The following is a 16320-nucleotide window of genomic DNA, read 5'->3' on the forward strand; positions in this document are numbered from 1 at the left end:
TCTAAGCAGTTGTATGGTATTCTGAGTTTGGCTGCCCGTAAAATTATTACCAAGAAATGGCTTAGTGCGAAAATTCCATCACTGGGTGATTGGCATGAGACTGTACATGGGATGTTTAAAATGGAAAGAATTACCTTCATTAAAAGACTCCAGTTTGATATATTTAGTGAAATTTGGGGTAAATGGAAACACTACATCCGGTTAAGGAGACCCGATCTGGTTTGAATCTCTGTAACTATATATGCCACATTTTTGAATCGTTATGTGTTTATATGTATATGTTAGTATGTATGAGACTATAAGTGAACAGTGTTTAGTTTTCTACAGTTTATTTTCTTCTATTCACTGCAACTGAGAAGTAACACTTACCTCTTTAGCATTTATGGAGCCTGACTTCTTCAAAGGGATAGAAAGGTGATAGAGAGAAGTAAGACAAAAAGGACAAGATAGGAGAGAGCAGAGCGGAGAAGAGCGGAACATTTTTCTTTTCTTTCATTCCTCCTTTTGGTTTCGCTAACATGAGGCTAACTGCACAGCCCCCAGGAGGCCCTGAGACAGCTGTATCAGTCAACCAGCAAAACTTCTAAAGTTATGTTTTACCCTTTTGACACCCCCTGCTGAGACAGGCCCACCACGGGTCGATCAATCCTGGGCGTGTGTCTCGCGGTTAGCTGACTGCCTTAGCTGCCCAAGTGATGTCAGCAGTTTTTAGCCATAGCCAGTGACTGGTCCTCTCAGCAGTGTTAGCTAGCTCTCTTATAGCCTACTGTTGTGCCTGTCCTCTGATCCCAAACTCCCTGAGCAGTTTTGCTGTTGTAGTGGCAACAAAGCTTCTGCACCCAACTTCCACCGGGCGCAGCTTGATCTTCCAGCCTCTGTCCTCTGCCTCAGCTGCCGAGTTGGCATACCGCAGCTTCTTACGCTCAAATGCCTCCTCAATTGCTTCCTCCCATGGTACCGTCAGCTCAATGACACACGCAAGTTTTTGGGAGTTAGACCAAAGGACGAGGTCTGTTCGCAGAGTACTTGTTACGATCTCTGTGGGAAAAATTAGGCTCTGGTCCAAGTTCACTTGCATCCGCCAATCCCTGGCAACCTTCAGCGTGACCAGCTCCGGGGTTGAGCGTCTTGTCCTCGGCTTGTCTCCCTCCTGGACAAATATTGATGGGTCGTGAAAGGTTGAGCGTTGATGGATTTCCTTTTGCGCTCAACTTACTCGGCTAGACACCTGAGGACCTGGTTGTGTCTCCATGTGTACCTGCCCTGAGTAAGGCTAGTCCTACAACCAACCAAGATGTGCTTGAGTGTGGCTGGGACTGTACACAGGGGGCAGGATGGGTCCTTTCCAAACCACAGCTGCAGATTTATTGGGGAAGGCAGCACATCGTATGTCGCTCGGATGATGAAACTTAGTCTATTAGACTCCATTCCCCAGATTTCACTCCATGAGCGTTTCCTCTTTTCCACACTCTCCCAATTCATCCAGCAACCCTGCTTGGCCACCCATATGGAAAGAAATAGAAAAAAACAGATGTGGCCTACTTCATGTAGTGAATCATATAAGGCTGATATGGTTTACTCATGAAAGTGGCCACTTTCATATATTGTTCTAGGAAGTATCCAAAACATACAAGTTTCATTTATATAATTTTTCTAAGGATCTTATATCTGTTTTCACTCTTGCATGCTTTTCATACAAGTTTCACACAAGACAGATACAAACGTTATAAGATTTATATATATCTTTTCCATATGGGCAGCTATGGCTGTGGCATGTCTGGCTGTTTCCTCCTGTCGCTGCACCTCCTCCACTACCATTTCTCGACGTTCGGTTACAGATGCCTGTTGCCACCGAGGTGTTACTGCTCCTAGACCAAATCCTCCTCTGCCCTGTTGGACGTGACCCACCACATCACGATGCTGAAGAGCAGATTTGGCCTGTAGCACAGATGTAGCTGGGGTCCACTTCCTCCCCGTTGCTAGGGTGTGAGCAGCGCCTCTCACTACGGGGTCCCGGGAGTCCGTGAGTGACATCTCAAGCCACTTCTTAACGTAGGAGCTCACTAGCCTCTCTAGTCAATTGGCATGATTGAGTGAGACTTCGTACATTGTCAGTGGCCACAGTAGTCTGGGTAACAACCCAAACTGGAAGCACCAGAGCTTCAGTTTCCCTGGGAGTGCAGTGTTGTTAATCCGCTTCAGTACATCAGTCAAGTTCTGCCTTAGTTGTTCTAGTTGCCATGTCCCAGGCTGGGCTTCTTATGGGTTTTTCAAGGGTGCGAAGCCGAGTCTTCAATTCAGTAATCCTGGCCTCCAGAGCTGCAAACAGGCTACATTTATTACAAGCGTCATTACTGCTAAAGGAGGCCGAGGAGTAACTAAACATCTGACACAATGAGCAGGAAAGTGCAGGAGGGACAGGAATCTGGATTTTATTTGGTTTCCACTTTACACAGGGAAATAAAAACCCTCTTCTTCATGTTCTGACAACCAAATTGTTTGTTAATCTGTAATCACAGTAGGGCTGTTCGATATAACGATGTATGTCGGATGACGATATAAAAACGTCTATCGTTTCATTTTACGCTATCGTTTGTTTCGTGGTGTCACAAAATAAACTGTTTACGGCAATATTTGTTCATGGTTTTGATGGTCACTGTGGTTATTATTAATTTCTTAAAGTTCTCTCTTTCTCTTATATTTAATATAACCACACCACGGACGGACAAGCGCCTGTTTTTATGCGTTGTCGTTAGCAACAACGACGGTAACACCATCGCGTGTCCGCTTGTTTATGTTCCACATAAACCTTTCACAATAAAGCTCAAGATCCTGTTGAGACTTTTCAAAATAAACTGAATCACGTGAAAGAGCAGATTATTTACGGATGAGAATTAAAAAAGAGCTGCCAGGTGCTAAAAAATAAAGCTTAGACTCAAACGTTAGAACAGGCTTTCCCCCGCAGCACGCCGTGTAATAAATACTCACAAAGAAACGGCGCCGTTACAACTTATGTCTAAAAATGTATCGTTTCATGCATCGGTTAAAACTCGACTCCAGCTACATGACGCCCAGCTGGAAACACTTCACGCAGGTCGAGCTGCCCGAGATTCACAGAGTTTACAGAAAATGTTACATTTTTGTGATTTATATCGTTATCGGGCGATAGATGTCTTATATCGGGGTATGAGGTTTTGGTCATATCACACAGCCCTAAATCACACTATCTGTTTCCACATCAATAAAAGAAAGCATTAGTCCACTAAGCATCCTCTGACATTACAGCTTAATTCCTTGGTAAATACACAACACCTGCTGTCATCCTCCATCATCGATCCTCTCCTGAGAGCAAATGCTATAATTTTAGAAATGGGTTTACTCACACATTTGTGTTTATGAGTCCAACTCAGTATTTGTAGCAAGAGCCTGTCACACATTACATTGCAAACCAGTGTCAGGGTTCCTGGGTGGTTCACCCGGTGTTTTCAGTTCATGTTCAGTTTATGTTCACATTCATGTTTCCCGCTTCACCGTGCCAGCCCTCTGTGTCTGTGACATTAGTTCTACTTCCTGTTTCATTATGTTCAGCTGTGTTCTCACCGGTCCCTAATCATCATCATTAGCCAGTGTACTTAAACCCTCAGTTTCTCTCTGTTCAGGGTCGTGTCATTGTTGATGTAATGTTGTCGTTGCTGTGCTTTCTGCGTTTGGGTCCCCTCTCCTTCACATCCGCACAGCAACCCCTGACAACGAGACTGTGTGCTTAAAAAGCGAGCAGTAATGTCAGCAATAGTGGTATTTTTTTATTTGGTTTCTTTCCTGTTTATGTGGCTCTGAGTTGATTTAGAATCCAAACTCTCACCAAAATGTGCTCCTGTGACTTTAGAGATATGATAATTTATCATTTCCAACTGAAGTTTAACTTAACCTCTATGGCAAGAGAAACTCTTGCCATTATTTGCTGCATATTCTTATGTTCTTGACGTTTTGTATGTGGCGCCTGAAGCATAGTATTTCTATCCACCTATCCCATACTATGTAAAAAAAACAAACATATAATGTTTTGGCAGGTGACACATCTGTCAGAGATCTTGAGAAAATTCGATATTCACAGCCCAAAGTTAAATGTGAGAAACCTCTTGAGGCAAAAGTCTCCACATAGTTTAATTTTCAATTTCAATTTCAAATTTCAATTTCAATTTTATTTCTATAGCACATTTAAAAGTCACAAGTACAACAAAGTGCTTCACAAACGAACCATACTTGCAATTACAACAGGAGAAAACAGTTAACAAAGAATAAAATTATAAAATAATAATATAAGAACAGGCATGAATCAGGGAAAATTAAGCTAAGTAGTTTGAAAAGCGAGCTTAAATAGGTGGGTTTTTAACCGAGATTTAAAAGATTGGATAGTTTCCGACACACGGACATCAACCGGTAGGCTGTTCCAGAGTTTTGGTGCAGCAAAAGCAAAGGCCCGATCCCCCTTCGTCTTTAATCGAGACATTGGTTGCATTAGAAGCCCCTGATTAGAGGATCTGAGTGCCCTTGTAGGGATATATAGATTAAGAAGGTCAATCAATAACTGGGTGCCAAGTTATTTAAGATTTTAAAAGTATATAAAAGAATTTTAAAAACAATACGGTATTTGACAGGAAGCCAGTGGAGGTCAGCTAGAATGGGAGTAATATGATCCTGTCTTCTAGCACCGCTTAAAAGGCGTGCTGCGGCATTCTGGACTAATTGTAGGCGTTGAATAAGAGAGAGTTGGAGGCCTAAGTAAAGAGAATTACAGTAGTCCAGTCTAGAGGTTATAAAAGCATGAATGAGCCTTTCAAGATCTTTATGTCGTAGGTAAGGCATTGCCTTCGAAATTTGGCGTAGTTGGTAGAAGCTGGTTTTTACCACTGCAGCCACTTGCTTATCTAATTTGAGGGAGCTGTCCAGCATTACTCCGAGATTTCTGACAGTGGGCGATAAGTGGCTGGCATAGGAACCTAAAGTCTCCGAAAGCTGTTTCAACGGCATGTGGCTACCAAAGACGATAATTTCTGTTTTGTTTTCATTGAGGGTGAGCGAATTATGCAGTAGCCAGTCTCTGACGTCACACAGGCAATTAAGCAACGGCAATAGCGGGGATTGAAGATCCAAATCCAAAGGGAAATAGATTTGGATATCATCCGCATAGCAGTGAAAAGAGATATTGTGATTTCTAAAGATTTTTCCCAGGGGTAACAGATAGAGAGAGAACAACGTGGGACTTAACACAGACCCCTGGGGAACACCGCAACGAAGGGGTGCGGGGGAAGAGGAGTGATTTCCCATAGAGACAGAGAAAAACCGCTCGGATAGGTATGATTTAAACCATGAGAGTACTTTGCCTTTAAGGCCAACTACATGTTCAAGTCTTGAAAGGAGAATATCATGGTCGACCGTATCAAAAGCAGAGGACAAGTCTAAAAGAACTAAAACCACAGGGCGCCCTGTATCAACAGTTACGAGGAGATCGTTAAAAACTCTCAGTAAAGCTGTCTCGGTACTGTGGTGAGGTTTAAAACCAGATTGGAATTTTTCATTGATTCCATTTGCCTCTAAGAAAGATTGCAATTGCTTGAGAACAATTTTCTCTAAGACTTTAGCCATAAAAGGGAGTTTCGATACCAGCCTATAGTTTGAGAGGACATTAGGATCAAGATTACTTTTCTTGATTACAGGTTGGATAACTGCATGTTTGAACACGGCAGGGACGCAGCCTGATAGTAGTGATGAATTCATTATAAGTAAAATCCAGGGTCCTACAATATTCAGAATCAGAATCAGAATCAGAATACTTTGATCCCTGGGGGAAATTATTTTTTGTTACAGTGCTCCATTTTAAACCAACATTAAGACAAGACAGACAATACGCTAACTAAGAATAGTACAATATATACATATATATACATACATACATACATAAGTCACTTATAAATAAATATTTGGAAAAGAAACATGTGTAGTTGTAGCAGCAAACAGTGTGTTAAGTGGATGCGTTGTACAGGGAGATGGCCACAGGCAGGAATGATTTCCTGTGTCGTTCAGTGGTGCTTTTCGGTAATCTCAGTCTCTCACTGAACGAGCTCCTGTGACTGACCAACATGTCATGGAGTGGGTGGGAGGTGTTATCCAACATTGTCTTTATCTTGGACAGCATCCGCCTCTCCGACACCACCTTGAGGGAGTCCAGCTCCATCCCCACAACATTGCTGGCCTTACGGATCAGTTTATTAAGTCTGTTGGCATCTGCGACCCTCAGCCTGCTCCCCCAGCATGCAACAGCATAGAGGATCGCACTGGCCACCACAGACTCATAGAAAATCCTCAGCATTTTCTGGCAGATGTTGAAGGACCTCAGTCGCCTCAAAAAATAGAGACGACTCTGGCCCTTCCTGTAAAGTGCTGTGGTGTTTTTAGCCCAGTCCAGTTTATTGTCAATGTGTACTCCAAGGTATTTATAGTCCTCCACAATGTCCACACTGACCCCCTGGATTGAAACAGGGGTCAAGTGTTTCCTGGTCTTCCTGAAGTCCACGATCAGTTCCTTGGTCTTTGCCACGTTGAGCTGCAGATGATTCTGCTCACACCACGTGACAAAGGAGTCGACCACAGCCCGGTACTCTGTCTCATCATCCCTGCTGATGCATCCAACCACCGCAGAGTCATCAGAAAACTTCTGAAGATGGCAGGTCTCTGTGCAGTGGCTGAAGTCTGTGGTGTAGAGGGTGAAGAGGAAGGGGGAGAGGACAGTCCCCTGTGGTGCCCCTGTGTTGCTAATCACCTTGTCAGACACACACTGTGGGAGACGTACATATTGTGGTCTTCCTGTCAGGTAATCAACAATCCAGGACACCAGAGAAGCATCCACCTGCATCGCTGCTAACTTATCACCCAGGAGGGTCGGCCTGATGGTGTTGAAAGCACTGGAAAAGTCAAAAAACATGACCCTCACAGTGCTCGCCGGCTGGTCCAGATGGGTGTAGACACGATTGAGCAGGTAGATGATGGCGTCCTCTGTTCCGAGACGAGGCTGATAAGCGAACTGAAGGGGATCCAGATGTGGTCTTACTATGGGTCGCAGCTGGTCCAGGATGAGCCTTTCCAGGGTCTTCATGATGTGGGAGGTCAGTGCCACGGGCCTGTAATCCTGGGGGCCACTGGGACGAGGCGTCTTTGGTACAGGGACGAGGCATGATGTCTTCCACATCACCGGGACCCTCTGCAGACTCAGACTCAGCATAAACAGTTTATGAAAGACTCCACACAGCTGGGGGGCACAGGTCTTGAGGACGAGGGGACTCACTCCGTCTGGTCCAGCAGACTTGCCTGAGTGAAGTCTCCTCATTTGCATCTCAACCTGGTATTGAGTGAAGGTGATGGGTGGGGGAGGGGTGTCAGGAATCTCACAGGAGGCAACATGTGAAGAGAGAGGCTGGCACAGTGGTGTGGCTCTGGATTCCAGGCTGACTGCAGGTGAGGTTGTGGGGGTGGGAGCAGACACTATATTCAGGGCGTTTTTGATAATGCGAGAAGGGAGCACATCATGACGGGAATTGGAATTTTTCGTTTGAGCTATTATTTCCTTAAGGGTCGGAAAGGAAACAAATTCAAACTGTTCTAGTACCGACGAGGGTTCGGATGTTAAAGATGTGTCCTCAATGGGTAGATATGTGGATCTTAGTGCTATAGTTTTATCTGAAAAATAGTTTAAGAATTTTTCACATAAAGCTTGGGAGGTCTCGGTCTGAGTGGAGAGTGGATTTATTAACGAATTAAAAATGCCAAAAAGGACCTGCGGCTTATGACTATTAGTCGCAATGATCTCCGAAAGGAAGGAGGCTTTTGCAGTTTTAACAGCCTTCTGATATTTCTTCAGACAATTGTGGAGAATGTCAAAGGAGATCTGGAGTTTGTCTTTCTTCCATCTCCTCTCCGCTTGGCGGCATTCACGTCGGAGGGTACGAGTATAGTCATTCATCTATGGTTGACGGAATGGTTTAAGGCGTTTGGTCTTTAAGGGAGCTACAGTGTCTAAAATAGAAGTACAGGTGGCGATGAAGGAGTTAGCGAGATCATTAACCGGTGTAGCTGTATCCCAGTTAATTTCGCAGAAGGCAGTGTTGGTCAGAGCCATAGAAACCTGAGCAATAGTCTCTGAGTTAATCATGCGTATATTTTGCACAGGACCCTCACGTTTCAGCTCCATATTGCACACATTGACATTAAACAAAACCGGGAAATGGTCCGATATCCCAGGATTATAAATGTCCGTAATGCAAATGTCCAAACCGTAGGATAGTACCAAATCAAGCGTGTGGCCTTTAATATGGGTTGGTTTACTGACCCACTGAGTAAGGTTAAAAGAGTCTATAAGAGCAAGAAAGTCCTTGACCAGTGGGTCCAACTCACAACAGACATGAATATTGAAATCACCAGTAATGAGAGTACAGTCATAATTAACCAAGAGTCATTTTAGATAATCTAAAATGACTAGATTATCTGAGGTTTGCTCCCTCTCTGGCTTAAGAAGTGAAAAGCTCCTAAAAGGAGGTGTCAGCTGAGCTGGTGATGCAGTCTCGATCTCGCTCACAGCTAAGCAGCATAAAGTATTGCTGATTTAGTGTTTCTGTCAGGCGCTGGACCAGAAATGTGGTTGATGGGGGTTTACGAAGATATATCCAAAGACAGATCCATCCACCCCCATCTCCTTAGCCTCCTGAGCTGTGGTTCAAACAAAGTGGTTAGAAAAGCAGGTCAGTGCTCTGGATTAATAGGAACAAGTGCAGAAATTTGGTGAGTGCCATTTCATTGTGTGACCACTGCCAAATTATTCATACATCTCTTTTTAAAACAACAAAGTTCACACTGTGTTTTATGGTGGCATAAAAATGGAACAATTTAAGCCCTGTTTTATTCTTCCATGTGCAACTTTCATTCGTTTTTCAGCTGCTCATTATTATTTCTCAATAAGCACAGACAGTAAACTCAGCATAACTAGTAAATTACATTGCCCAGCCCCGCCCCCCTTAGTTCCTCCTTACCACCTTCATGCCCTGTCTCCACAGTCTGATGTGTGATGTGTGGAGGGTCCGGGCTGCGAGGATTATGGCAGTGGTGACTTTTCCCAGGAGAAGCTGGGACCCTGTTTACTACAAGGTTTTAAAATTTCTGTACTTTTAGGTGACAGGAGACATGTGGCCTGGTCAAAACACAGAGAGCTGCACTCTAAAAGATCTTTAAACATAGTAAACATACCTTGTGTGCCACAGACTGCTCCCAAACACGAGGGGACAAGTAATGCCTCTAAAACACTTAAGTTGGCTTTATTAAACGTTCGATCTTTAGCTGGGAAAACATTTTTAATTAATGATTTAATCACTGAGCACAGCCTTGATTTTATGTTTTTAACTGAAACTTGGTTGGACCAAAGTAACAGTGGAGCTGTTCTCATCGAGACGACCCCTCCTAACTACAGTTTTATCAGTGAGGCCAGGGTGAGCAGGAGAGGAGGGGGGGTCGCTGTCTTATTTAAAGAATCAAACCCTTCAAACAGAGGTGATCCAGTAATGCTGCACTAATGAATTAGACTAACTATTCACTTTAGCTAAAGTTATTAAGTTAGCTAAAGAGTTGGGATGCTGTGTAAGACATAAATAATAATAATAATAATAATAATAATAATAATAATAATAATAATAATAATAATAATAATAATAATAATACATTTTATTTATGAGCGCCTTTCAAGTCACCCAAGGACACTTTACAATAGGATAAAACACTTAGTAAAACAATGGCAGAATAAGAACAATAAAATAAAGCACAAGATAAAATGAACAAACAGTGGATTCACAGTGAATATGCAGATTTGAACAGATGAGTTTTGAGTTGGGATTTAAACTGGGGGAGAGAACCAATATTTCTTATTTCAGGGGGCAGAGAGTTCCACAGCCTGGGAGCAGAGCAGCTGAAAGCTCTGCTTCCCATGGTGGTGAGGCGGAAGGAAGGTACAGTAAGCTGGACAGAAGAAGAAGAACGAAGTGAACGGGCAGAACAAGTGGTGGTTAACGGGTCAGAAAGGTAAGAAGGAGCGAGGTTATGAAGGGCCTTGAAGGTGAGCAGAAGAAGTTTGAAAATTATCCGGAATTTCACAGGGAGCCAGTGAAGTTCCTGAAGAACAGGTGATGTGCTGGTAGGAGGGGGTTCTGGTGATAATGCGAGCAGCAGAGTTCTGAACCAGTTGAAGCTTATGGAGGGATTTTTGGGGGAGACCATGCAGAAGAGAATTGCAGTAGTCAATACGGGAGGTAACAAGACTGTGTACAAGAATGGACGTAGACTGGGTGGAAAGAGAAGGAAGCAATCTGTTAATGTTACGTAGATGGAAGTAGGCAGAACGGGTGAGGTTATTGATGTGTGATTTATAAGAAAGTGTACTGTCTAGGATGACACCAAGGCTCTTAACCTGAGGAGAAGGGAAAACTGTGGAGTTATCGATGGTGAGTGAGAAATGGTTTGCCTTCAAAAGGTTGGATTTGGTGCCAATAAGGAGGATCTCAGTTTTATCCTCATTGAGCTTTAGAAAATTAGAGGTAAACCAGGATTTTAACTCAGATAGACATTCTGTAAGGGAAGAATGTGGGAGGGAGGAATCAGGTTTGCAAGAGAGATATAACTGGGTGTCATCAGCAAAACAGTGAAACTGAAGATCAAATTTGTGGAAGATGGTACCTAGAGGGAGGATGTATATTATAAAGAGAAGAGGGCCTAAAACTGAGCCTTGGGGTACACCAGAGGTGACGGGGAATAGACGAGAGCGGAATGATCTTAGTTGAATAAACTGGGAACGGTCGAGGAGATATGATTGAAACCAGGCGAGGGGTGTGTCAGAGATGCCGAGAGAGGAAAGTCTGCTTAGAAGGACAGAGTGAGAAATGGTGTCAAAGGCTGAGCTCAGATCTAAAAGGACGAGAATGGTGAGAAGACCAGAGTCAGCTCCGATTAAGAGATCGTTAGTGACTTTAAGTGGAGCAGTTTCGGTACTGTGACATGAGCGAAAACCAGATTGAAATCTCTCGTAGATGTTATTATTAACCAGGTGTAAATGAAGTTGAGCTGCAACCACTTTTTCGAGTATCTTAGAAATGAAGGGTAGATTGGAAATCGGACGGAGGTTGTTAAAGTTGTTAGGATCTAAAGGTTTTTTCAGTATAGGAGTGACTAGAGCAGTCTTCAATAAGGAGGGAACGATACCGGTGGTGAGAGAAGAGTGAATGATAGCACAGATGAGTGGGAGTAAAGAAGAGAGGCAGGATTTCACAAGCCCCGTGGGCATGGGGTCAAGATGACATGTGGCAGGCTTTGATTTACATATTAACTCGGAAATATCAGATAAATCAGGAAGATGAAAAGTGGAAAACGGCTCAAAAAGGAGAAAAGGTTCTGGAGAGGGCGTAGACACAACATTCGATCTGAGTTGCTGGTGGATGTTATCGATTTTCGCTTTTAAATAAAGCTAAAATACAAAGGTTTGGGCACTGTTTTGCATGTTTCCCTACTGTAGGGGTCTCTGCAAGCATACAGAGGGGGCACTCTGAGAGGGTCCAAGATGACAACTTTGGAATTCTACTAGAAACAGTCGATCATATTTGTTGTCAAAGCTGAATTCAGGGCAAACTACGCTAAATTTGCGTTTTTAGCTAACAGCTACAATAAGCATAAAAGTTACTGTACGGCTATCATTTGTTAACATGACGCTTGTTCTTATACATGTAGTACATTTATTACCAACCTGAGAGTTTATCCGCTGGTCATTCGACATGACGAATGACTTCTGAAGTCTTAATTCAGCTCAAGACGCCGTAGATTCCCGTCAGTAACACTTTCGGTCCGCTAGTAAAACGTAGTTCTATTACAGTTTTTTACAGCCGCTAGGACACATGTCTCAATACTTAGGTCACTTTTGCAAAACTCTTCACACAATCCTCCTAACTGACCGTCAGCTTGGCAAAGCAGTTCATTTCACATTCAAAATGCACTACAACTACCAAAACACTTCATTCAGGTCTCAAATAAACTCATTCTTCCAGAACACTAGCAAAGGTTGACAGCCGACAAACACACTTTGTCACCCACAAAACAATGACCTAAAAAACACTAACAACATGTAGCATTACAGTGTTTTCTTGTGTAAAACAAGGACACATCTCTGTTTATAATTTCAATATATGTTACTGGAATGAATCAGACATCATGCAGAATTCGTTAATATTTGTTTATGTATTTTTATGTTTTTGCACTAAGTAATCCCAAAATACAAGAATTTGTATACACACCATCCACTGATACATATACAATAGTAATGCTAATCTACTCGGTCTCCTCCATTTGGCCACAGGTTCTCATCCACATCACATCTTATGTCATCTAGGGCAACACACCTAGGAAAGAATCTCCTGGCATGCCTGATCCATCCCTGGCAATCTTCTGCTGATATCTGCAGGCATCCAGCATTCGTTGCATCCAGGAGGGACATTTGATCATGTGGATGATGCTCGTAAACCTTCCACCGCCATGAGGAAAAGAATTCCTCTATGGGGTTGAGGAATGGAGAGTAAGGTGGGAGGAAAAGAGACTCCATTCTGGGATGGGCTGCAAACCACTCGGTGACTGCACGGGAGTGATGAAATGCCACATTGTCCCATACAGTTATAAATGTTGGTCTTCTTCTATAAGAGACCATGGTGAGAGAATACAAAACGTTTTCCACAAACCCCACAGACACCAGATGAATGGGGTCAGATATTCAAGCCATGACAGACTACAAAACTCCTTCCTCCCCCTCACCTGTGAGAACAACACAAACTTTCTGAATAAGCTCAGCACACACTTTGGAAGGCTTGAAGCTTCCAATCAAACACCTGCAAGGAACCACATCTTGATGAGCAGACACTCAATGCTGAAACACATGCTGTGTGGAACCCACAGTTATTGATCTCAATGACCACACCGTAGCACTAACTTCTATTAGGATGAAGTGTTTTGAGAGACTGGTAAAGGATGACATTCTTTCCTCCCTCCTGCATTTCACCTACTACAGTTTGCATGCAGGCCAAACAAAAGACGCCTCACCTCTGTACTACATCATGGCACATCTGAAGGAGAAGGAAACACACGTACGGATGGTGTTTGTGGATTTCAGTTCCTTAAGAACCATTGTACCACAGAATTTGGTAAGCAAACTGGTTTCCCTGGGCATTGGGACCCCTGTGTGTTACTGGCTGCTAGATTTCCTCACTGACAGACCCCAGTTTGTTTTGGTGGGTAAAAAGTCTCTCCCACATCATCTCCCTGAACACTCTAAAGACCCGTGTCTGCTGTTCCAAGTTTACTACTAATCATAATTTTGACACAACAGTCGTGGGCCTCATCCAAGACGACAATGAGTGGGCCTAAAGAGAAGAGGTGAACCAGCTGGACTGGTGCATAGATAACAACTGAATGCTGAAAAACCAAAGAGCTCATCGTTGACTTAAGGCGACAGCTGCATTTCAAATATCCAGTCTGCATGCCCGATATCGATGAGCAAAATGCTAACCACAAGTGGCACTCCAATGCATCCACTGTAGTATGAATGTGTGTGAACGTTAGATGGAGAGCACTTGAGCATAGAAAAAGTGCTTTCATGAATAGGTGTGAAAGGGTGAATGAGGCAAGTTGTGTAAAGTGCTCTGAGTGCTCAGGTAGAGAAGTTACACAGTACCAGTTACACCCCACTCCTCCTCAATAACACGGCAGTGGAGATGGTCAGGAGTTCCTGGGAGTGCAGGTCACAGATGCTCGGTCCTACCACTGCATATTATTTATCCTTTAAGCATCTTGTACACAGCAAATTCAAAAGTGTTAAATGTTTTGGTGTTAATAGTCTCCTTGCAAAAGTAGAGTTAATTTTACTCTAAGTAGAGTCACATTCTTTTAATGTAACTCTGAGGTGTAAAATGATAGTAGTTAAAATCGAGTGTTAAAAATGAGTGTTTCTATGTCAAATCTGGAGGTGTTACAATGGAAACATTAACTCTTGACCTCTTAACTCTGAACTCCTACAGGGGCTATGACACCAACAGAGTAAATTCACAGACTCCGCCCCCAGCACGGCTCCAATCGAAGCTGAAGTGAAGCCGTTTCAGAACATTTTGCTCTACATATTTGAGTTGTTTGCCATGCTTGGTAAGTCATTTTTTCAAAGATTGTTTCAATTATTATTATTAGCTTTTACTTCTGTGGCTCTTTGGAGTTGAGACAAAGCTGTGTGAAAGGCATTAGCCATGTTGCTCGCTGATAGCATAATATTCTGTTTTAGCTAGCTGAAAGGTATTGTTTGCGGGCAAATACCACAGCCTTGAAAAAAGCTTGCATGTGAATTTTCAGTCAAACTTTTGGTCAAATACACCTAAAACAATGTGTAGAATGTGAAATGTTGGTATAATGGTGCTACTTGAAGCCTGAAACCGATCGCCCATAAAAAAAAAAACGAGCAAACAGCAGTAGCAGGCGTCCTGACTGGATTCTACGTTAGCATAGATCCCTCCAGAGTTTTGTGCACACGGTTTAGGTAAAAATGAAAAAGGTTGAGGTTTTACATTTAGTTCAGTATTACCTGTTGCCTGTGTCCTTGTCTTTTGGGAAAATACTTTACACAAGTAATGGCTCAAAGAGGATTCCTTTTTCTTTTTTTACTGTGCTGCAATTGTTTACTGGATTATTTGTGCCATTAATTAGTGTCAACTAATTTTTATTCAATCTCCACACAGGATATGCTTGTGAAGATGGAATATGGGGGAGAGCAGAAGTGCGTTGAAGTTCCACAGAGGGATGAATGAAGGACATGCATATTGTATTGAAGAAATAAGTGATGAGAATGCTGTTATTTGCATTTACCAGCTCAGACCTTTTGATAAACAAAACTCTAATGAAAGTGAGAACATGTATACTGTTACATCTTTCAGAAAATGTTTTGAAATTGTGGTGCACAGTTCAGAATAAATGTTTTTCAAAAACCATTGCATCTTTTTAGTAAATGTTTATTTCCAAAAGAAATTTCTAGAAGTTCAGAACAGTAAAATTCCCGCTTTTTAGAATGAATTAGAAGATAACTCTTACGTAGTTAAACTAAAATACTCTTTAAGAGTTAATATATAAACTCTTAACACCAAGTGTTAAATGATCAACTCCAGACAGATTTGGTGTTTAACACTAAATCAGAGTTAACGTACCAACTCTCCAAAAAGAGTTAAATTAACACTCTCTGGTGTGGACCCATATAGACACTTTAATAGTGTTGAAGTCAAATCCGACAGTGTTAATTTGGACATGCTGGATTTGCTGTGTACCCTTGCTGCACTATTCTGAATCTGTCTAAAAACATTTTTATGTCTGTTCAAACAATCCATGTGTGCTACTTGGTTTAGATCTGGTGACTGGCCATAGTAAAATATATAGTAGTATGATTCATGTTAAATTCATCGTCCTCAAACTGTTCAATAATCCCAAATATCCTTTGATTTTATTAATGAGAAATCTAATTGTGTAAGCTCTGTCAGCACTGACCCTGTGAGTTATGCATAAGCCCTTTAGAAAGTTGGGGGCTGTAAAAAAAGAGCAACATCAGGAGGCTACCTTCCTCCCCTCCTCTTCTTCATCATTCCTTTTTTTCACCATAGTGGTTAAAGCTTAAGGGTGTCAATAAATGACCTTGTAGAGCAATTAAACTGAAAAGCTTAACCTTTTATTTCAGCTTGCTAAAGAAATCACTCACTTTATAACTGGGTCATCAATAAAGACTCAGTGCATGAGCTATTTCAGAAAGGTTAATAAGCATAACCCTCTCTCCCTGACTCTCCCCAGCCTGAAATTATGAGTCCTTCTGATCCCTGTCCTGTGCTTCAGTGAGCACCTTCGTCCATCTATAGCTGTTTGTATTTTCATTCAATATTGTACAGGCCTGCTGTTAATCATATTAATCAGTCTCAACATTAAAACCAATGTATGACTGAATTAAATACATTTGTTTTAAAGGGGCCTGACAGGCCTCAGTGATGCCCTTCTTCTCCTGTGCTCTCAGAGGAAAACTGTGGACCTTTTTTCAGCTGCATAATGTGGCACAAGTCAGCACCATTTTTTATCCACAGGACCAAGATTTAGTACTAATGTGGGATACGCTATGTAAGGGGAAGAAAAGCTATGCTGGTTGTGATGGGTGGAACAAATTAATACCCAACATAG

General features: G+C 42.4%; 1 long non-coding RNA gene across 1 annotated transcript; it reads left to right on the forward strand.

The window, feature by feature from the left end:
* Positions 1-13926: 13926 nt before the first annotated feature.
* Positions 13927-15098, forward strand: LOC146697882 (uncharacterized). The gene is made up of 2 exons (XR_014922868.1): positions 13927-14265; positions 14850-15098. It is a non-coding gene; the product is annotated as an uncharacterized LOC146697882 (long non-coding RNA).
* Positions 15099-16320: the final 1222 nt, after the last annotated feature.

The sequence above is a fragment of the Copadichromis virginalis genome, linkage group LG11 (assembly GCF_057382275.1).
Source record: "Copadichromis virginalis isolate Kocher_CV1m ecotype Utaka linkage group LG11, C_Virginalis_male_GT1.1, whole genome shotgun sequence".
NCBI lineage: Eukaryota > Metazoa > Chordata > Actinopteri > Cichliformes > Cichlidae > Copadichromis > Copadichromis virginalis.